Source organism: Myotis brandtii, unplaced genomic scaffold, assembly GCF_000412655.1.
Source record: "Myotis brandtii unplaced genomic scaffold, ASM41265v1 scaffold190, whole genome shotgun sequence".
Classification (NCBI taxonomy): Eukaryota; Metazoa; Chordata; class Mammalia; order Chiroptera; family Vespertilionidae; genus Myotis; species Myotis brandtii.
Window position 1 is genome coordinate 5,265,161 of NW_005357076.1, and position 22,881 is coordinate 5,288,041.

The window sequence follows — 22,881 nt, forward strand, 5'->3', positions numbered from 1 at the left end:
ATTACTATCTGCATAAAAGACATAATTCTAAGAGATTAAGAAAACAGAGCAGAGTTTCCCCCAAATGTAACAGTATTACTTTGATAGGATATTAAAAAAAGAAAACAATAGCCTGTGTATTTCCCTTTTAGTCAAATTCAAAGCAAGCAATCTCTCTCTGAAGAGAATTATGCAATACCATTTACATTGGTTCTTAAGAGGAAGTAGAAGGAAATTTTTTCTTTGAAAATGCCAACCCCTCTAAGATCTAGGTAAATGGGCTCTTCAACCTTGCAAGTACAACATGAAGGGTTAAGGAAGGAACTACAGCTTCCAACAGTGCTGGGCTTCCCTTGAATCAAGCAGCAGATTAATTATGTGGAACAGCCAAAAAGGTACAGTAATTGGATATTGACTTTTGGGGGCTGATAAATTTCCATAATGCCTTTGGCTCTGGGGCTCATAATAAACTTCCTAACCTACTTTTGAAACTAAAGAGTCCAGGACAGAGTAAAAAAAGAAAATCTTTTTTTAAAAAAGAAAAGAACTAAGACAGAAAGAAACAAGCAATGCTACTTTAAAAAAAATTGAAGCTAATCATGAAGATCCTTCCTACATGCATCTGATTTTAGGGACTTTTCACACTTTATTCTCCACCTCGTTCCACTCTATGTGTTTTTCTTGGCATGATCTCTCCTTTCCCTTTGATAAAATGAACAGTATATGCTCTATAGTAACACTCTGGATACAAATGCTCTCCCCACCAAAAGCCTTTCATCCTGCAATGTCTAACTTGACATATTTTTAACTTCAAGAAAATAGGCTAGAAATCCCAACACTGTCCCACTAAGTGAACTCTTTTAGAAAGAGAGGGCTCACACAGTATATGCAATACCTCTAAGATGCAACAGACAGACCCAAATGAGTAGCATGTGGCAATTCCATATCTGGGTTTTTTCCATGCCTTTGTCCTAAATAATATTCTAAAATGAATAAATGTCAGTTGTTTTGGTCATGGGGATGGGAGTGAAAGAATGGGAAAAATTTAAACAACATAATCTAGGGATGAAATCCCACTTCATCATAGCATATGATCTTTTTAATGTATTGCTGAATTCAGTTTGCTCATATTTTGTTGAGGATTTTTGCATCTATGTTTATCAGAGATATTGGCATGAAATATCATTTTCCATCCCTTTACTTTCCATCTGTGTGTGTCTATCTATCTGAACTGGGTCTCTTACAGGCAGCGTACTATGTATGGGTCTTGTTTTCTTCTCCATTCAGATACCCTGTGACTTTTGATTGTAGCATTTAATCCATTTACATTTAAAATAATTATTGATAGGTATGTAGTTACTGCCATGTTACTATTCATATTTTTTATCTTCCCCTCCCCCTTCTCCTCCTCCTCCTTCTTCTTCTTAAAGACCCTTTAACATTTCTTGTCATCCTTTACCTTTTTCTTGTCTGAGAAGCTCTTTCTCCTTCCATTCTAAATGATAGCATTGCTGGGTTATCTTGATTGTAGGTCCCTGCTTTTCATAACTTTGATTATTTCATCCCTATGTCCATTGCAGCATTATTTACTGTAGCCAAGATATGAAACCAATCTAAGTGTCCATCGACGGATAATTCAATAAAAAAGTAGTATTATATACAATGAAATATTACTCAGCCATAAAAAAGAATGAAATATTACCATTTGTGACAACATAGATAAACCCAGAGGGTATAATGCTAAGTGAAATAGGTCAGACAAATACCATGTAATTTCACTGATCGGTGAACAAACTCATTGATACAGAAAACAAGCTGATGGCTGCCAGGTAGGAGAAGGGTTGGGTAGCTGGTTGAAAATGGTAAAAGGATTAAGAAGTACAAATTGGTAGTTACAAAATAGTCATGAGATATAAATACAGCATAGGGAATATAGTCAAAATATTATAATAACTATGTGTGTGGGATATTAGATTTATAGTGGGATTAATTCGTAAGTTTTATATATATGCCTGACCAATATAAAATGTCAACTATAATTGAAAAGTAAAAAAAAAATAAATCAATAAACAATATAATCTAATCCTTCAAAATACCTGGAGACTTCATATAGAATGTACCTAGATGGTATACCTATGCCAGGTAATAAAATCTAACTTTAAAACAATCTACACATTGATATCCTCTAGACAAGGCAGTGTATGTGCAACGTAGCAGTTTCACTTAAACTACTCAATGAAGAATTTAGGGTGGATATTGATTATGCTTAAAGCGAATATAGCAAAAATTTATACCAATTTAGTTACTGTTTCCTTTTTTATGGCTGGGAACTCTCTAAACACTTTCCTGTGGAACTGTAGGCTGCAAATTGCCTTAGTAGGAGGGTCTAGTGAGAGATGCCACCAGTCACAAATATTCTCTGGATTCTTGATCATTTATCTGATTTCCTTTAAAATTTAAGGGCTAGTCCCTTGTATGTTACTGCAGGATGTTAGATACCGAACATTAGAGTCACAGTAACTGCTGTTGTTCCTGGCCTTGCGAACTACCAGCCAAGATGCAAATAATGCATGAGTCCTATGCAAGGAACTTACAAAGCAATAAGGAAAATAAACACACATCCTTGTAAAGTTAAATGAAGTTAAAATGGGTTCCTCAGATGAGGTAGGAATTCAGAAAGAGGATGGAGTAGGGAGAATTATGACCCCAGGACTATACAGAGGACTCTGAAGTCCTGGCAGCACTCACTAGTTAAAAAAAAAAAAAAAAAAGGTAGGGTTTAAATAAATGGAAAAGAACAAGAGAACATTTGGAGGAGCATGAGTGAAGAAATACGTGTACTATGAAGGTGAGAATGTACCAGGTATTTTACAAACAAAAATGGACCAGTGTAAGTAGCCCTAAACTTCTACAAGTAGTACATAAGGTTTCAGGTGGACTGAGATGGGATATGGCATTCTTTCTTTGTTTAATTCTCACTAGAGGGGGGTGGGGGGGGGGGGGGAGACAACGATGTGAGAGAGACACATCAATTGGTTGCCTCCTGCATGCTCCCGGACTGGGGCCCAGGATTGAATCTGCAACCCAGGCATGTACCCTTGACCAGGACTCAAACTTACAACCCTTTGGTGCAGGGGCTGGCACTCTAACCACTGAGTAACACCGGCCAGGATGATATGACATTCTTTTGTATTGCCAATTCTTGGGTCCCTCACATCCAAATGCGTTGGGGTGTACTCTTTTATGGAATCAGTCACAGTGAAGGAGGATGGAGTAGAGAGAATTATGATCCCAGAACTATACAGAGGACTCTGCAGTCCTGGCAGCACTCACTAGTTTCCCTCATGGAAGTGACCCCAAATATCTGATGAGACTAAAAAGGAGTTTCCCCTTTTTTGCAGCCTATGCATGACCACAAATCATAGTGTCCTCATTCTACCTATCATTTGGATCATCTACAAAGTTCCTGTCACTAAAATAGATTCCAGGATTATTATCCCTTTGGCCAAGCCACAAAGAATTTAAATATATCACAGCACCAAGGGAAGGGGTAAAAAAATGAAAGGAACTAATATGAAATAGATACCTATTACCTGAAATATAGCAAGCAAATCGTTATTCTCATTCTCTGCCTAGAAGTTAGCTCAGGTTAAGGTCATACACTTAAGTCTCAACTGATTCCCAGGAAAACAAAACATCTATTTATGTACAACCACACAAGCATCTTTTTCTGAAAATAAACATAAATGCCCAAGCCTCCAAAGCCTTGTTTTAACGAAAACTGGAATGAATGAATGATGCCTCACACAGTATACTTTGTGTATATTTTGCCTTTGGGAATCCTCACCGCCCATAGCCTGGCTAGCCTTAAACTGAATCTAAGAAACAAGAAAGCAGTGTCAGAGGCAAAGTAAGCTATGTGGAAAATTTGTAAAAGCTTGTTGCCCAGGTTAAGGATACATCAATTTTTGTTTTACGTCTAAACAAAGAGGTACCTACTGGCTCCAAGTAGCTTTAGCCTCAACAATTTCTGATCCCCCAAATCCTTGCCTGATAAATTCAATTCATTAAATATTTCCTGATTACTAATAACAAGATAACAACTTCTACATAAAATATCTCCCTATCTAATATATCCCTTCACCCCACTCAAGTGTTCCAATTTTTAAAAATTGTAAGATGGTAAAATACCCAGAAATAAATGAATAAACTATTCTTTGAATTACTGTTTCTACAAGTCAGTCAAACCAATTAAATGGACATCACAAGTCACCAAATTTTTAAAAAACCCATCATTCCATTTCTTTACATTTGTAGCATGCTTTTAATTTTTTAAGAGCCCTTTCCTGCCTAAAACTTCATTTGATTCTCACACAAACCTGTGAATATTAAGGAAGGTTATGAACAGGAAAAAATCAGAGATGCAGTTGATATGATAAAACTCAAGATATCACTATTCCAGGTCTTCTTCTTCTTTTTTGTTTTTGTTTTTTGATAGACCTTTCCAGATGATGGGAATATTGGGGGGTGGGGGTGGGTGAAGTGAAGCTCTGTGGTTTTCCATCTGAATAAAGCAGGCATCATGTGTCTGCTCTCATAAATGATGATAAATTTGTTTTAACAGGTGATAACAAAAGTATCTTTCCTCCTCTCTTCTTACCTCATCCAAATACACACAAATACATACACAATATTAGCGAAGCAATATCTTAGAACATTAGTTTAAAAAACTGGCAAACTATTTTCCATTTTCTTCTTCTACAGTTATTTTTTTAAAATTACTTTGACATATAATTTACATACCATAAAATCCACCCTTTTAAAATGTTCAATTAATTCTGTGGTCTTTAGTATATTCATAAAATTATACAAAAAATATATATATATATATATATCAAAGAGGAAGGGAAAGTGAGAGGAAGATAGAAATACCAATTTATATAAAAATACAGTGAGGCCTTGACTTACGAGTTTAATTCGTTCCGTGACCGAGCTCGTAACTCAAATTACTCGTATGTCAAATCATTAAAGTGAACGAGTGAGACACATGATGCTGGGCTGATGTTGTGGCGTTCACTGTGACGTTCGCTGCGCCAACTAGCGGTGGGGTATCTGAAGCTGGCTCGTAACCTGAATTTTAGCTCGCAACTCAAAGCAAAAAATCGGCCAAGAGACGGCTCGTATCTCGAAAAACTCATTAGTCGGGACACTCATAAGTCAAGGCCCCACTGTATATATATATTTCAGAGAGGAAGGCAAAGGGAGAGAAAGATAGAAACACCAATGATGAGAATCATAAATCGGCTGCCTCCTGCATGCCCCCCCCTGGGGATTGAGCCCGCAACCAGGGCATGCGCCCTAGACTGGAATTGAACCCAGGATCCTTCAGTCTGCAGGCCGATGCTCTATCCATTGGGCCAAACCAGCTAGGGCCCCTTTGTCATTTTAGTGGAGTTTTGAGAAGTGAAGGTAAATTGGTGTGTTCAATCTACCAACTTCAACTGGAAGTGTTACTTTCGTTAAGTAGTTATTAAATGAAGGAGATCAAGGAAAGTCAGAAATTGTTGGGCATGGTCAGCTGAGAAGCAGAAGCCTGCTTGCTTCACCAGGAAGTTATGGCTTCACACCCCAAGAAATCACTGCATTGTCCCTCCAAGGGGATTAACACTCTTCCCTTTCGCCCTCAGGTACCAGATTGTGTGCGTGGGAGGAGGAAGAAGGGGGAGATAAAGACATATGCAATAAAGTCAAAATGGCACAGGGGGAGGTACTTAGTTATAGAAGATTGCTAGTCTAACCTGGGAAAAAGACAGTTGGCTATGGGGTGGCCCCAATGCAAGCCAGAAAAAGTTTGGGAAGCCGATTGGGTTCTTTTGAAAAACTTCTGGTTCCTCCCAAGCCTGAGAATACATAATTCTAGGTGAACAAAGAATCACTCTTTCTCTCATTCCCTCCTACCCTTTTGATAGTGAGCCCTCGCCTTGCCTTTTGCATCAACCTCTGTTCTCCCCACACACACCCGCTTGTGTGTCACCTTTACCATTCTCTCTTGTGAGCTCCAAGGGCCCCTTCTTTTGCCTCTGTAACTTGTTGTTTCCTGAGCCCATTTCTTCTACCTCTCACTTGTACCTCTGTAGACTTTCTAAATGAACTTTCTCTTACTAATTTGAGTCTTGGCTCTGAATTCTTTCTTAGCCAGAACTCAAGCACTGAGATTGTTGAACCAAGGTCCAGTCTGACTCCACTGGTACCATTCTTGCTGCCAACAGTATCAAGATTCAATTCCTCAACCCCACACCTAGTAAGTCTTCTTGACATTTAAGAAGTTGCTTAAAATTGCATTTTTTAATAACCCTGAAACATTACAAAAAGTTTTCCAACCATGGGAAATTGTTACATTACCTACACAGGACATTCATATAATAGAATATTTGAGCAAAAATAGTGAACATTTGTTAATTGTGTATCAGATGTGTTAAATGCTTTATATGACCTCATTTAATCTTCCCAACAATCTTATGATGCATCCCCATTTTACAAATGAGGTTTATTTGCCAAGTCATCCTATATAATAAAAGCCTATTATGCAAACCGACTGAACAATGGAATGACCAGCAGAACAACCAGTCGCTATGACGTGCACTGACCATCGGGGGCAGACACTCAATGCAGGAGTGCCCGCAGCCCGCAGGCCCCAGGCCAGCCAAGGTGGGTGCCTGCGGGAGCCCCTCGATCACTCCACAGAGGGAGGCGACCAGCGGCGGTGGTAGGGGGCAGGGCCGGAGAGCAGGCGGCACCAGGCCGGCCAAGGTGAGTGCCAGTGGGGGCCCCCCTGGTCACCCCACCGGTCACCCCACAGATCAACCCTGATCGCTGGCCAGGCCTAGGGACCCTACCTGTGCACAAATTTTGTGCACTGGGCCTCTAGTATAAGTATAAGCTGAAAAGTCCAGAATAAAAACAAAGTCTGATTCCATACTCTAAAGTTAAGCTTTATGAAAACACTGCCATATATTAAAATTCTAGTGTGTCACATGAAAAGATATTTAATGTGATGCTATGTGATAATGCTATGTGATAAAAAAATTTTGTTTAGAAAATAGCATATATGGGAAAGGCTAGGAAGGTTCTATATCAGTGATGGCGAACCTATGACACCTCTGACACGCGAACTCATTTTTTTGGTCGATTTTTCTTTGTTAAATGGCATTTAAATATATAAAATAAATATAAAAAAATATAAATCTTTGTTTTACTATGGTTGCAAATATCAAAAAATTTCTATATGTGACATAGCACCAGAGTTAAGTTAGGGTTTTTCAAAATGCTGACACGCCGAGCTCAAAAGGTTCGCCATCACTGATCTATATCAAATTGTTCACAGTGACTATATCACTGGTTCTTATTTCCACATATTTGTATTTTCTAATTTACGATTTGCAGTGAATAGATATTGCTTCTTAAACAACAACAGAGCTTTTAATGATAAAAATCAAATAAGCCAAGAGACTTATGCTGGCCAATCTAGTTATTTGGGGCAGTCTTGGAAACAATACCCCTATGTTCTAGTTACAAATTATGACTAACACTCCAAAGAGCTTAAAAATTTTTTTAAATCTTCCTTTTGCTGTTTCTTACACTGGGTACTCTCAGCCAGAGAGAATTTACCTACAAATATTTTAAAAGTACCTCATTTTATACACCGTTTTTTTCCCACATATCAAGGTTGAACATTTTTTTCATGTAATAATTACTATGCATGACAGTTTTCAAAGCTCCCCAATGATACAATATGAGAATTAAGCATAAAATTAACAACTGCATTAAACATTAATCAGTTTCAAAGAAATACTGTATTTGTGAAATTTACTGGCTAATCATTTAAAGGGAAGATTCCTTTCACTATGTTTTTAAAATCTGTTGAATTCTGAAAGAAGCCTGTATTTGCTCAAAACAGAAGAGGCTTAAATGTCTGTGATGATAGAAATTAGCCTTTAATAGTTAACTTTATACTATTGGTTTTGAAACAAAATGTAAGTGATCATATTAGTAATATCGAACATAAAGGAAGGCATTGGTTTGGTAATGAATAACAGCTATGGGATTATTTGTGTGGATTTAATTAAGCTTTTCTGCTTTGGTCTACTGCTCATTTGACTATCAGAAACAGAAGAAAGATGACATCAGACAATCTTAGTTGCCTAAACTATGAAAATGCCCAAAACTTAAAAACAAAAGTTAGTCAAGATTTTCCTGAAACAAAAATGAAAGTACTCAGAAAATACAAATATTTTATTAACATTACAGTGCCTTCACCACACAGTTACAAGAAGTCAGGTCTTCCTTGTTTCATCAGTTTCCTATTGTTCTTGTAAAACAATTACTACAAATTTATGGCTTAAATAACACATTTATTCTCTTACAGTTTTGGAGGTCAGAAATGCAAAATGAGTCTCACTGAGCTAAATAAAGTCAAGGTTTCAGCAGGACTGGTTCCTTCCAGAGGTTCTGAGAGAAGGATACATTTCCTTACCTTCTTCAGTTTTGAGGGGCCTCCTGCATTCCTTGGCTCATGACCCCTTTCTTACATCACTCCAACCTCTTGCTACAGTCATCACACCTCCTACTACTAACTCTCATCTCCTGCCTCCCTATTATAAGGACCCTTGTGATTATATTAGACCCAAACAGATAACCCAAAATAATATACCCACAGAAATGAATAATCAATCAATTTGCAAGGCACTGATTATTTCCTATAATTGATTGGTGCATGTGGAAAAACAACTGGCCAAAGAGTTCAAGAGTAGCAAAGATTTGTGACTCAGCAATGAGGTGTGCAACTACATTGCAATCAAGTCTCTGGAAGTAATGAAACTAAGTATTATTGCACCTTCTGCTAGCTCATGCCTAAAGGCTTTTTCTATTTGATAAAAAGTGACAGCAATAAAAGGCTAACACATGGGCCAATCACAGATAACCCTGGATTCAAACAATATTTCACTGCATTCAATATTGAATAAGGCCCAAGGGCAAATGGTTATAGATTTTCAGCTGTATAAATAGGAAATAGTGAACAATATATCTCTCGGTATTTGCTATATGTTCATCAGCTTGAAATATATATAAAAAGCTATTTAAAAGTTATTGAGACTTTTCCCATCCTACACTATCCTGACAGTATTATACTTTTGTGTAGGTGTTAGATTACAAAAATAATAATAAAGCATTATTATACAGCAGTGGTTCCCAAACTTATTTGGCCTACCGCCCCCTTTCCAGAAAAAATATTACTCAGCGCCCCCTGGAAATTAATTTTTTTAAAATTTTAATAGCAATTAAACAGAAAGATATATGTATTAATGTTTCTACCTTTTTCGTAAAATATAGTAAAGAAAGGTGTAAATTAGAAACATTGAAGTTTGAAATTATGAAACTATTTATTGAACTCAGAATAGAAAGGTAATACAAAAAAAGTTAAAACAAATGCACCTGTGGCCATCACCGCCCCCCCCCCCCCCATCGATGCAGCGCCCACCAGGGGGCGGTAGCGCCCACTTTGGGAATCACTGTTATACAGCTTATAAGTAGGTTGTGTTATCTAAATTTGTAAATAATTTGTAAGAAACTTTATATAACATCAATTTATCTTCCCTCAGGCTAGCTACATCTGCAGTAGCACTAGAGCATGGCTTAAATAAATTTGAATCCTCTTTCCCACCCTGTGGCAACCTACTTGCTATCAAAGAAGGGGATATTATTAATTAAGATTTCTTTAATCCTAGGATTTTAAGAGGCCCTTACCCTAATTCATATATGCAAAACTTCCTAAATTAGATCAGGTAGTACTTTACCAATACTTTAGGCCAGATAAACTAAAAACTCTCTTATCACAAAACAGAAAAGTGCTGGATAAAAGTATAACAAATATCCCTTAAAATGGTAGCTGAAAAAAAATATAGCTGAGCACAGAAGGAAATAAGAAAAAACCTCAGGAGCCTAAAAATGAATTGAGAACTAAAAGCAGAGCTCCAGGGGAAATTCCTTACTCTGGATAATATACAGGCTTTGGTTTTAAAACTCACCAGGGTGAACTACATCAAAATTAAAAACATCTGGGCATCTAAAGACACAACCAACAGACTAAAAAGGCAACCATAGAAGTGAAAAAAAATCTGCAAATCATTCTGATAAGGGGTTAATATTCAAAATATATAAAGAATTCTACAACAGTAACAAAACAAGCAACCCAACTAAAACATGGTCAACGGACTTGAATAGATATTTCTCCAAAGAAGATATTCAAATAGCCAATGAGCACATGAAAAGATGCTGAACATCATTAGTAATTAGGAAAATGCAAATCAAAATCACAATGAGATACCACCTCACACCTATTAAGACAGCTACTATTCAAAAGAAAAACAAAATAATTGCATTGGTGAGGACTTTGAGAAGCTGGAACTCTATGTACTATTGGTGGGGATGTAAAATGGTGCAAGCTTTATGGAAAACAGTATGGCAGTTCCTCAAAAAATTTTAAAAAGAACTACCATATGATTGAGCAAGCTCATTGCCGAGCATATATCCAAAAGAAATAGAAACTCAAAGAGGTATCTGCACACCCATTTTCATAGTAACATTATTCACAATGACCAAGAGGTAGAAACAACCGAAGTTTCCATCAACAGATGAATGAATAAACATACAGTGATATATACATACAGTGGAATATTATTCAGCCTTAAAAAATAAAGGAAATTTTCCCTGGCCAGTGTGGCTCAGTTGGGTGTCATCCTATGCACCAAAGGGTTGACGATTTTGTTTGATTCCCCGTCAGGGCAGGCCCATGTCCAGGTTGTGGGCTTGATCCCCTACAGAGGGTAAGCAGGAGGCAGTCGAGTGATGTTTCACTCTCACATGGATGTTTCTCTCTCTCTCCCTCTCTCTTCCCCTCTCCCTAAAAATCAATAAAAAATATATTTTTAAAAGGAAGGAAATTTGGACATACGCTACGGCATGGATGAACCCTGAGGACATTACTCTAAATGAAATAAGCCAGTCACAAAAAGACAAATATTATATTATTACACTTATATCAGGTACATAAGGTAGTCAAATGTATATACTTATATATAGGGAGAAAGTAGAATGGTGGTTCATGGGAGCCAGCAGGAGGGAGGAATGGGTAGTTGTTGCTTAATGGACATAAAGCTTCAGTGTTGTAAGATGAAAAGAGATTTGGAGACTGGGTGCACAACAATGTGAATGTTCCTAACACTACTGAAATGTACAATTAAAAATGGTTAAGATAGTAAATTTTATTTTATGTGTATTTCACCACTATTAAAAAAACACCAATGACAATACTGGAGATAAAAATTTGAGCTATTAAAAAAGTAAGGTTATGCCCTGGCTGGTGTGGCTCAATTGGTTGGAGTGCTGTCCCATGGACTGAAAGGTTGCTGGTTAGATTCCCGATCAAGGTACATGCCCAGGTTGCAGGTTCAATCTGAGATCAGGGTTTGGTTGGGAGGAAGCCAATCGATGTTTCTCTCTCACACTGATGTTTCTTTCTCTCTCCTTCTCCCTTCCTTTTTTTGGGAAAAAAAGTAAGGTTATGACTAAGATCCTTACATAAAGCCAGAACTCTCGAAGTGCTATATCCTTAATAAAGGAATGGATTATAAGGAATCAATCCATACCACAGGGCTATGACAAGGAAACATACCATTAGCCTGACCTCTGTTCAAATAGTATAAAAAACATTCTTAAGCTCAGAAATACAGAAAGTTGTGCTTTAACATGATAATCTCAGACAATCATAAAAAAACCAAAATCAACCATCACTGGAGATAAAATCTTCAACTTAGGCCACACAGAATTATCACATACAAAACCCAATGAAGGTAAAAAGGCAACCTATGGATCTGAAGAATATTTGTTTATTCAAAAAAACAAAATACCATGGATAATATTAGACACCCTATGAACTTTGGATACTAGAACCTATCTGATTACTATAAAGCATTTTAGTTTAAGATGAATAAAGACCAAAAGAAGAACTTGAAAAAAATATTTGAAGACAATAAAAATTATAGGTATATCTGAACAAAACCTAATAGAACCGCTAGAAACAAAAACTAGTAACTAAAATTTATAATTCAAGGTTCAAATAACACATGAGACACATTGAAGAAAGAATCAGTAAACCAGAAGTCAGATATAAAAAATCACCCATGATCCATCAATAAAAGATAAAGAAAACTTAAAATATAATAAAGAATTAAAAGGATCACCACCACACTGCTAATTGATGTTTCACACAGAGATAAGAGATAATGGAAAAAAAGCAGCATTCAAAGAGATATTTGATTGAGAATTATCCAGAAACTATAAAAGACATAAATTCAAACATGATAAATAGATATATATGTACATATATACATTATATGTATGTATACATATACATACACATATATATCTAGATACCTTATACTGTGAAGTAGAAGAAACACACACAAATAAAGAATATATAGACCCAGCCAGTGTGGCTCAGTAGTTGAGCATTGACCTATGAACCAGAAGGTCTTGGTTCGATTCCTGGTCAGGGCACATGCCGGGTTGTAGGCTCCATCCCCAATTCGGGGTGTGGAGGAGGCAGCCAATCAATGATTCTCTCTCACTGATGTTTCTATCTCTCTCTCCCAAGCTCCTAAGACCCTTCCTTTACCTCTATATCTTGTTTCCTAAGTCCATTTCTTCTAGGAATTACTTTTTCTACCTCTGTGATTTTATAAATAAATGCTCTCTTATACTTTGGATATTGGCTCTGAATTCTTTCCTAGCCAGAACTCAAGGACTGTGGTTGCTGAACCCAGGTCAGTGTGACCTCACTGGTTAGACACCTGGTCAGACACCTGGTGCATTCCCATTGCCTACAACAAAACCAATACAAAATAATATTAAAAATAAACTGTAGCCCTAACCAGTTTGGCTCAGTGAATAGAGCGTCGGCCTGTGGACTCAAGGGTCCCGGGTTCGATTCCGGTCAAGGGCATGTACCTTGATTGCGGGCACATCCCCAGGAGGGGGTGTGCAAGAGGCAGCTGATCGATGTTTCTCTCTCATCGATGTTTCTAACTCTCTATCTCTCTCCCTTCCTCTCTGTAAAAAATCAATAAAATATATTTAAAAAAATAAAAATTAAAAAAAATAATAAACTGTAATCTTATATAATAAAAGCCTAATATGTAAATCGACTGAACAGCAGAATGACCGGTGGAACGACTGGTAACTATGATGTGCACTCACCACCAGGGGGCAGACACTCAATGCAGGAGCTGCCCCAGCCCGCACGCCCCAGGCCGGCCAAGGCAGGTGCCAGCCGGGGTCCCCCTGATCGCCTTGCCAGTCGCCCCACAGATCGGCCCTGATCGCCAGCCAGGCCTAGGGACCCTACCCATGCACAAATATTGTGCATCGGGCCTCTAGTTGGAAAAGAAAAAAGCATTATGTCATAGTTTAATTATATTTTTTTAACCTTACATAAAATGATGGTGTCTTACAACTGATGGCAGCTTAGAGGCAATTAAATACTGTATAGTGTATTAATAACAACAATCAATGTGAGTGGACTACATTTATCATTTAAGAGGCTAAAATTTTCATCTTGCTAACTTAGTACCTATAATACTTAAGATTGATTTGCCTAACTCTAACTTACTAGAATTCTAACAAGAATACTAAGTCCTAACTTCATTGAGATTATACAAAGATTTTTAAGTCAAGAAATTAATTACCAAAACCTTTGTAAAGAAGTTCTTCAGAAGCCCTAACTGGTTTGGCTCAGTGGATAGAGCGTTGGCCTGTGTACTCAAGGGTCCCAGGTTCGATTCCAGTCAAGGGCATGTATCTTGCTTGCGGGCACATCCCCAGAAGGGGGTGTGCAGGAAGCAGCTGATTGATGTTTCTCTCTCATCGATGTTTCTAACTCTCTCTCCCTCTCCCTTCCTCTCTGTAAAAAATCAATAAAATATATTTTTAAAAAAGTTCTTCAGAATCTTATTATTATTGACTCTGAAAAAGATTATTATTATTTTTTTAAAGAATGCCTATCCTGCAATTTGGACAAGAGAGGTTAATTATTAAAGCACCAAAATGACTTCATAGTCAAGTAGTTTCACATAATGAGGATTCCAGGATTCCAGAGTTAGAATTTATGAAAGATTATATGGTAATTTTATTTTATGCAGAAATAAACACAATTTAAAAAACAAAGTATAAGCCTTTTTTGTTTGTTTTCTTCCCTAATTTAAAATTGACTACTCTTTATTTCCCAATCCTCTTTTTTTTTCCTTGAAAACTTTTTACTCTAACACAGCAATTTTCAACCAGTGTGCCACAAAAATTTTTAAAGCATGCAATACCTAACAATTTAGTCAGGGGAACTGACCTCTTTTCCCTTAGCTTGTCAAATAATAATAAAAAATGACAACACAACAATAGTCATTGGTGTGAATGAATCAAAATTATACTTATTCTTTCTTGTCAGATTGGCAAAAAATACATTTTTTGGTGTGCCACAGAATTTTAGTAATTAGTTTATGTGTGCCATGAGATGAAAGAGGTTGAAAATTGCTCCTCTAATAGAGAATGTTAAACAAAAAACTTAACTCTGATAGGTGAAAGCCTTTTAAAAGAAAGGGTTTACTGTGCCATAAAGGACCAGTCTAAACCACCAGCAGCAGCTCTAGGTGGGAAAGGCAACATGCTTGCTGTCCTGGAGTTGACAGGTGTTTTTTACATCAAAGAGGAAAAGGAAAGATGTAAGTTGTTTTGAAAGAATTTACATTAGCTGCAGATCGGTGGGGCAGGATAAGGTGAAGCAGAGCTAGTTCGGGGATAAGTGCTGAGTCTGTAAGAAAGAAGTGTTTGCTCCTCTGGACTGGTTGTGGGCAACAGTCCTGAAAGTTATCCACATGCAGGGTGTGATGGCCCATCTAGTAGATGCCTGGATGTTGATCCAAAGCTCCAACATACATTCAGGAATGTGAGCAGTCTTTTGTCATCTGGCCCCCAGCTATTAACAGGCTGACTGTTCTGTGTTTTTCTTTCGGCCAGCTGTAATTTAATTTAGAACATCTCAGAATTATTTTTCTTGTTATTAGTACAAGTCACTTTAAGAACCTTGACATTTTCGATGTTCCCTTAGAGGTTTGTTGGGGTTTTTTTGGTAAGTTGATTTGATCATCCAATATGTGCCTAAATTAAAAGTCAAGAGCCTAACAAGATGACAAAATAACCAGAACAATCTCTCCCAAAATTAAACAGACTTCTGTCCATTCATACATTCACTTTAATTCCTAAAACAACTCTGAATTTTTAATTTTATCTTACCTATAATAAAACCAAATTTCAAAACCCTAAGTGATCTGGTAAAAGTCAGTTTAAAAAGGGGAGGGGGGGCAGACTCAGCACTCAAAACAAATCCTAAACCCTTAATTTTCACCTTTTTAAAATTCATCAGAACCTAATATTCCACAGGAAAAAAAAAGCTGAAATGAACCGATTTCATACTAAACCCACAGATACAGTCAAATCAAAACGGATATTTTCTTTTTCCTCATGAGACTTCAAACTGAGCTCCTTTTTCAAGAAGCAAAAATTCACATGGTTCTATATAATCTCTGAGCCTGTGTACAGTAATGTGTGTCTCCGTTTTCTCATCTATAAATGCAAGTAATATCTTCCCTAGGAAACGTCAGAGCTGAGAGGACCATTACAGAGAGCATAGGGAAAACTGTTTTAATTTGGAAGCCTCTAAAGTCCTTAACCAAAGTAATCCATTAAAATAATAAAAAGACATAAAATAAGTGTAGTTTGAAATAAATAATACTTTTTACATAGAGAATTTGTAATGGCAGAAAGCTGGTCAAGGGTAGCCTATGACCAGAGGTAGAAGGAAGAGATTAACTGCAAAGAGATACAAGGCCACTTTTGGCGCGGTGGTGAAGACATGGGAGTAGGGGGTGGGGGTTGGGATAGCAGGGTGTGAGGAGGGTGTGGGTGTGGGGGGGTCAATGGGGGGAAAGGGGGACATCTGTAACATTTTCAACAATAAAGATACTTTAAAAAATATTCTATGTGATTGTGGTGGTGGTTACATGGACACATACAAGTGTCAAACTCATTAATGGTACACTTAAAATAGGTTTAATTCATTGTATGATAAATTATACCTACACAAAGTTGACTTAAAAAGGAACAAAAGACACAGAATCCAAGACCAGACGCTATAGAAAAGTTTCTCCCACAAGAACGATCTCTTTTGAGAAAGAAAAGGGAAAAGGAGCTGCCTAAAATATATTTTGAATTTCCCACTTTCTCTTAATTTTATTCCAATGAATATAAACATTGAGAAATAAAAAACAGTCTGGATTGTTTTTACTCTGAAAGTTTTAAAGCTTCTGTAACTCACTAGTAAAAAAAAGGAATGTCTTATTCTTGATAAAGTTATTTGCCTTTAATATTTGCAAAAGAAAGTCCTACAGGTTATTAAGATAATAATCTTTGAAACATAAAGACATGTCCCAGGAAATAAGCTTTTCAGAAGAAGCTGGCATAAAGCAAAACAAAAGGCTAATAAACTTTTCCCTCCTTCCTATTCACCACTCTTTCCCATCATCTCTCATTTCTAATGAAACCATTTGTAAATTTTGCAACATTTTGTGGACAAAATTGTTTCAATTAATATATTTCAAAATGATTGGATAGTCAAATTAACTATACTATGCTATCAACAACTGAATTATTATAGACTGAGTTTACTGGGCAACGCACACAACTTTCATTAAAACCTTTGTTCTCTATGCCCTAATGTCTTAATTCTTCCTTCCTAAAGGCATATATCACTTCAATATAAGTCTCATTATTATCCCATTCTACAAATTTGCAGTCATTAATGAATCTAGATAGTGGCTACTAAAAAAGGAATTTACAGTGAACTTGTGCTATATAAAAACTCAGACCATCCCCTGATAAACTCCTTCATATGGCCAAAAAGTAATATAAATTAACTTAGAACTTCATGGTGTAGATGTTCAGAAAGAGCCACCCCAAGACGTGCCTCAGTAATATATAGATTATTTTGAGCTAAAAAACAATTGAGTCTCTGTGGGCTCAAGAGAAACTTCATCCACCGTCCCACCCCCCACCAGCCCCAACTATCTAAAGAAATTGGAATTAGGGACCTTGCCCATAATAAGAGATTATCAGAGATAACTTTTTTTTTTTACCTATGTGTAGGGCAAAGCAAAATTCTATTTACTAAACATCTGCTTTTCCTAAAATTCTGCAATGACCCTTTAAACCCCCCAAAGCACCTTACATCAGAATGCCATATATACCCATTTTCCCTTTCTGTCTTAGAACCGTTCATATATGTGGGGTTTCTGACTGTCATCTATGTTGTGTTCCCATACAAATGTAAGTAATTAAATCTGGTCATTTACTCTTGCTAATCTGTTTCATGTTTATTTGATTATTAGATCAGCAAAAAAAAAAAACAACAAAAAAAAACCCCTGGAGGGCCCTGGCCAGTGTGGTTCAGTGGATAACGCATCACACACTGAAAGATGGCAGGTACAATTCCCAGTCAAGGGCACATATCTGGGCCCAGCTGGCATGGCTCAGGGGTTGAGCTTCAACCTATGAACCAGAAGGTTGTGGTTCAATTCTGGTCAGGGCACATGCTGGGGTTGTGGGCTCCATCCCCAGTGGGAGATATGCAGGAGGCAGCCAATCAATGATTCTCTCTCATCACTGATGTTTCTATCTCTTTCTCCCTCTTCCTTCCTCTCTGAAATCAATAAAAATATATTTAAGGGGGGGGGGGGGCGGGCATGTACCTGGGTTACAGGTTTGATCCCTAGCCCCAGCTGGAGCACATGCGGGGGAGGTAACCAATCAATGTGTCTCTCTCACATGGATGTTTCTCTCTCTCTCTCTCTCTCTCTCTCTCTCTCTCTCTCTCTCTCTCCTTCTCTCTCCCTCTCTCCTCACTCTCTTCCTCTTCCACTCTCTAAAAACCAATGGACAGCCAACCAGATGGGAAATGATATTTGCAAACAATAGCTCTGACAAAGATTTAATTTCCAAAATATATAAAGAACTCATAAAACTCAACACCAAACAAACAACCCAATCAAAAAGTGGACAGAGGACCTGAAAATACGCCTCTCCCAAAAAGACATACAAACAGCCGTAGATATATGAAAAGATGTTCAATCTCATTTGCAATTAGGGAAATGCAAATCAAAAACTACAATGAGATACCACCTCATACCAGTTAGAATGGCCATTATCAACAAGACAAGCAATAACAAATGCTGGAGAGGTTGTGGGAAAACGGGAAAAAGGGATTATGAGTCAAGGAATATGCATGGCCTCTAAAAACTAGAAAAGGCAATGTAGACTGGTACAACCATTATGGAAAGCAGTCTGGCGATTCCTCAAAAAATTAAGAATAGAGCTGCCATACAACCCAGCAATCCCTCTCCTGGATATATACCTGAAAAACTCAAAATCATGTATTCGCAAAGATATATGCACCCCTGTTATTACTGCAGCATTATTCACAGTGGCCAAGACATGGAAATAACCAGTGTCCTGCGATAGAGGACTGAGTAAAGAAGATGTGGTACATATACACAGTGGAATACTACTCAGCCATAAGAAAGGATGAAATACTGCCATTTGCAACAACATGGATGGACGTTGAGAATATTATGCTAACTGAAATAAGTCAGTCAGGAAAAGCTAAGAACCATATGATGTCACTCATATGAGGGATATAAAACAGAAACTCGTGAACACAAACAGCAGTGTGGTTGCCAGAGGGAAGGGGAGAAGGGGGTTCTAATTTATGGTGACAAAAGATTGACTTTGGGTGGTGGGCACACAGTACAGCATACAAATCTTATAACATAGAAACCCACATCTAAAACCTATATGATCATGTTGAATAATGCCATCCCAATAAACTTATTAAAAGGTAAAAAAATCAATGGATAACAAAAACAAAACAAACAAAAAAATTTGAGGGTAGATGAAGGTTTCCATCCTTCCCCACAATGGCAATTACATTTGATAGTTATTCTGAATAGAATGTGCCCCATTTTTCAATTAGAAATACTAAAAATATAACCCCAAATCTGGTTAAAGGAATGAAATCATTTAAATTTAATTATAATTATTCCTTATTGCATACTTTTCCTAATGAAAAGGTATAATCACTGCTGAAACTTGTTTAAGCAGCATATGTAAGAACTCTTAGTCCAGTTAGTGAACAGAAAATACATGGGCACATGACCTTTCATCTACCAGACCAAGTACAGACACATCTTTCAAAATAACTGGAATCCCTGGCTATGCAATAAATTAAATTGCTGCATAACCACAAAGAGAGAATACCATGTCTACATGTAAATTCACTCCCAATCAGTAACCATCTTCCTGAATTTTTTTGATATCTTGAAGTAACAACTTCCTTCTGCGGCCAAGATTATACTGCCCATTAAATTGAATAATGGACTATTTGGCAAGCCAGAAACTGGCTCAATCACCACGGCATACCAAAGGAAGAGAAAGTAAACTGGAATAGACTTCTACAATGGTCTGATTGCTTAAATCATTTAGTGGGAGTGAAAGCTACAGGGCAGGGAAAGGAAATATGTGGCCTGTGTAAATGTGCAAAGGATGCTGAAGGGGATAAAAGCTTGTCCGTAAGAACAGAAAACAATCTAATAGTTCAACCTACACTGTTTTGCTTACTTACTGATAGTAACTGACTACTTTCAGAGAAGAAAATCAAGAATTTGAGTTAACTCTCTACAAGGTTCTTCTTTGTTTTCTGTGTATGTGTGTGTGGAGAGAGTATTATTACCTTATGTCTCTCAAAACTTACTTGCTGTGCCCTGACCGGTTTGGCTCAGTGGATAGAGCGTTGGCCTGCGGACTCAAGGGTTCCAGGTTCGATTCGGTCAAGGGCATGTACCGTGGTTGTGGGCACATCCCCAGTAGGGGGTGTGCATGAGGCAGCTGATCTATGTTTCTCTCATTGCTGTTTCTAACTCTCTATCCCTCTCCCTTCCTCTCTGTGAAAAAATCAATAAAATATATTTTAAAAAAAACTTACTTGCTGTATTCTTCTCTCAGATGGTACGACCCAATCATCTAAGCCAAAAAGTGATCAACTGAATTATATATAAAGATACCTGAACAAAAGTAACAGCCTTTTCACTGTCTCTTTACCTCTAGTCTTATTTTCCTTCCGTACAGCTGAGAATGATATATCTCAAGTGAAATGTGATCATGTCACCCTCAGTTTCAAATCCTTCAATGTCACTGTCTACAGGATAAATCCAAGCTCTGAAGCACTGCATGAAAAGTCCCACCATAATCAAACCTTTCTCTCCATCCTTATCTCTCCCCCTTCCCCCATTTCATACATAGCTTGAACTAATTTATGGTTCCTTAAAAAATAAAAATAAATAAGCCATGCTGTTTCACACTTCCATAAATACTCATATAGCTCCCCTTAGCTCAATTGCTTTTCCTTAATTCATCCTAATACCCACCCAGCAGCCACCTCTCTAAATTCCTTCTTCACCCAATTCAAGACTCAGATGATCTTCTAGAAGTTTTTCCTGAACCCTTAAACTGGGTTATTTTCCCATAGTTCCTTGGTGTGGTAGCAAATAATGGCCCTCAAATATGTCCACACCTTAATCCTTCAAAATCTATGAATCTGTTACCTTTTATAGCAAAAGTTACCTTGTAAACATGGCTAAAAACTTTGAGATGAGGATTTAAAATCATCATCCAGAATTACCCAGATAGGCCCTATCTAATCACATGAGTTCTTAAAATCAGTGTCAGAACTGGACCTACTGGTGCTGGCTTTGATGATGGAAGAAGGGACTATGAGCCAAGGAATATGAATGGCCCCTAAAAACTAGAAAAGGCAAGGAAATGAATTCTCCTATAATATATTTAGAAAGACATACAGCTCTAATGATACCCTGATTTTAGCCCAGTGAGATGCATGTCAGATTTCTGACCTACAGAATTGAAAGATAATAAATGTATGTTCTTTTAAGCCACTAAGTTTGTGGTAATTTGTTATGGCAACAATAAAGAACTAATATACTTTGGGACAGTTTTGTCATGCTATATTATTACTTTCTATGTGGGTTTGAGAGTGAGAACTCTCTATCTTACTTAAAATTGTATTCCCAGTACCTAGCAGAGCTCCAGTCTACAGAGATGCTCAATAGTATTTTAGAACTGATATATATTCACAATTTAATTCCAAAGATCCTATTACTACAACCAAAACATTTTTCTTCGATCCAGAATCTTAATTGGCAATATGAATTGCTTTCATACCTCATCAGTCATTTTAGGCACAGAGATCTATTAATACTAGTTTACATCTTCTGACTTTTATTAACAGGACAAGTACTCACTGTGACCCACTCTTCCCCTGGAACTTGCATGTAAGTAGCTTTTTTATATTCATGCTCCTCTTTCACATCAGATATCACATTTTTTAAAAAATCATATATATTGCCATTAGGAACATATTTTTAGTACTTTCAGCTACAAGATCCACTTTTCAATGTTATCTATCCACAGTGCTTTTAACTTAGGTCTCCTGAGTATCTGACCAAATAAATTGCTACTTGAGGTTTATCTCTTTTACCAAGGATTTAAAAATATTCAGAAGGTACCAAAGTGCCATTTCATAACCCTCTAAAATTTACAGTACATTATTTTCCCCTCTTCTGAGGCATGGTCAATACTATAGTTCACAATGGTATCTATCAGCTAACATTTTTAGGGCATAATATTTGCCCATCTCTGTGGCAAGTGTTTTACAAGCATTAATCTTTACAATGACCTTATGAAGGTGATTCTATATATCATCCTTGTTAGGTAGGGAGTTAGACATGAGCGGTTGGGGGGGGGGGCGGGGCTTGCCCTGGGGTCCTGAACAGGGGTGGGACCAACACTGTCTTCAGACCACCTCTCTATGGGTGGCCCCGCAGCCAGCAGACCTCCAGCAGGCAGGTTGGGAACCAGGTGGTTTTGGGTGTAAGCTCAGAGAAAAACAACACCATCCCCCCAGGGGTTTTTCTGTATGCATTATGGGTAAGGGCATGCACAGAAGAAATATAGTTATATTACCCTTTTCTGTCAGTCATCCCTGAATACAAATGAAAGTCTCCACCCAGAAAATCCCTCACTTAAACCATATAACCCAGGAGTTCGGGGTCATTGTCTTTCTTGACTGGCCTTGAGTGTACCTTCAATAAATCTCATTTTGGCCCTAGCTGGTTTGGCTCAGTGGATGGAGCATCAGCCTGTCGACTGAAGGGTCATGGGTTCAATTCCAGTTAAGGGCACATGCCCGTGTTGTGGGCTCGATCCCCAGTGAGGGGCGTGCAGGAGGCAGCCGATCAATGATTCTCTCTCATCATTGATGTTTCTATCTTTCTCTCCGTCTCCCTCTCTCTCTGAAATCAATAAAAATATATTTTAAAAATAAAAAATACCCCGGTGAGGTTGAAATGGCCCCGGTGAGGTCGGGACGGCCCTGGTGAGGTTGAAACGGCCCCGGTGAGGTCGGGACAGCCCCAGTGAGGTCGGGACGGCCCCGGTGAGGTTGAAACGGCCCCGGTGAGGCCGAGACGGCCCCGGTGAGGTTGGAACTGCTCCAGTGAGGTTGGGACAGATAATGGGGACCAGTATAGACTGATGAACAGGGGTAGATGCAGAGGCAGAGCAACACTGAACAGACTGTCAAACTACAGTGGGAAGCCTGGGGAGGGTTTGGGG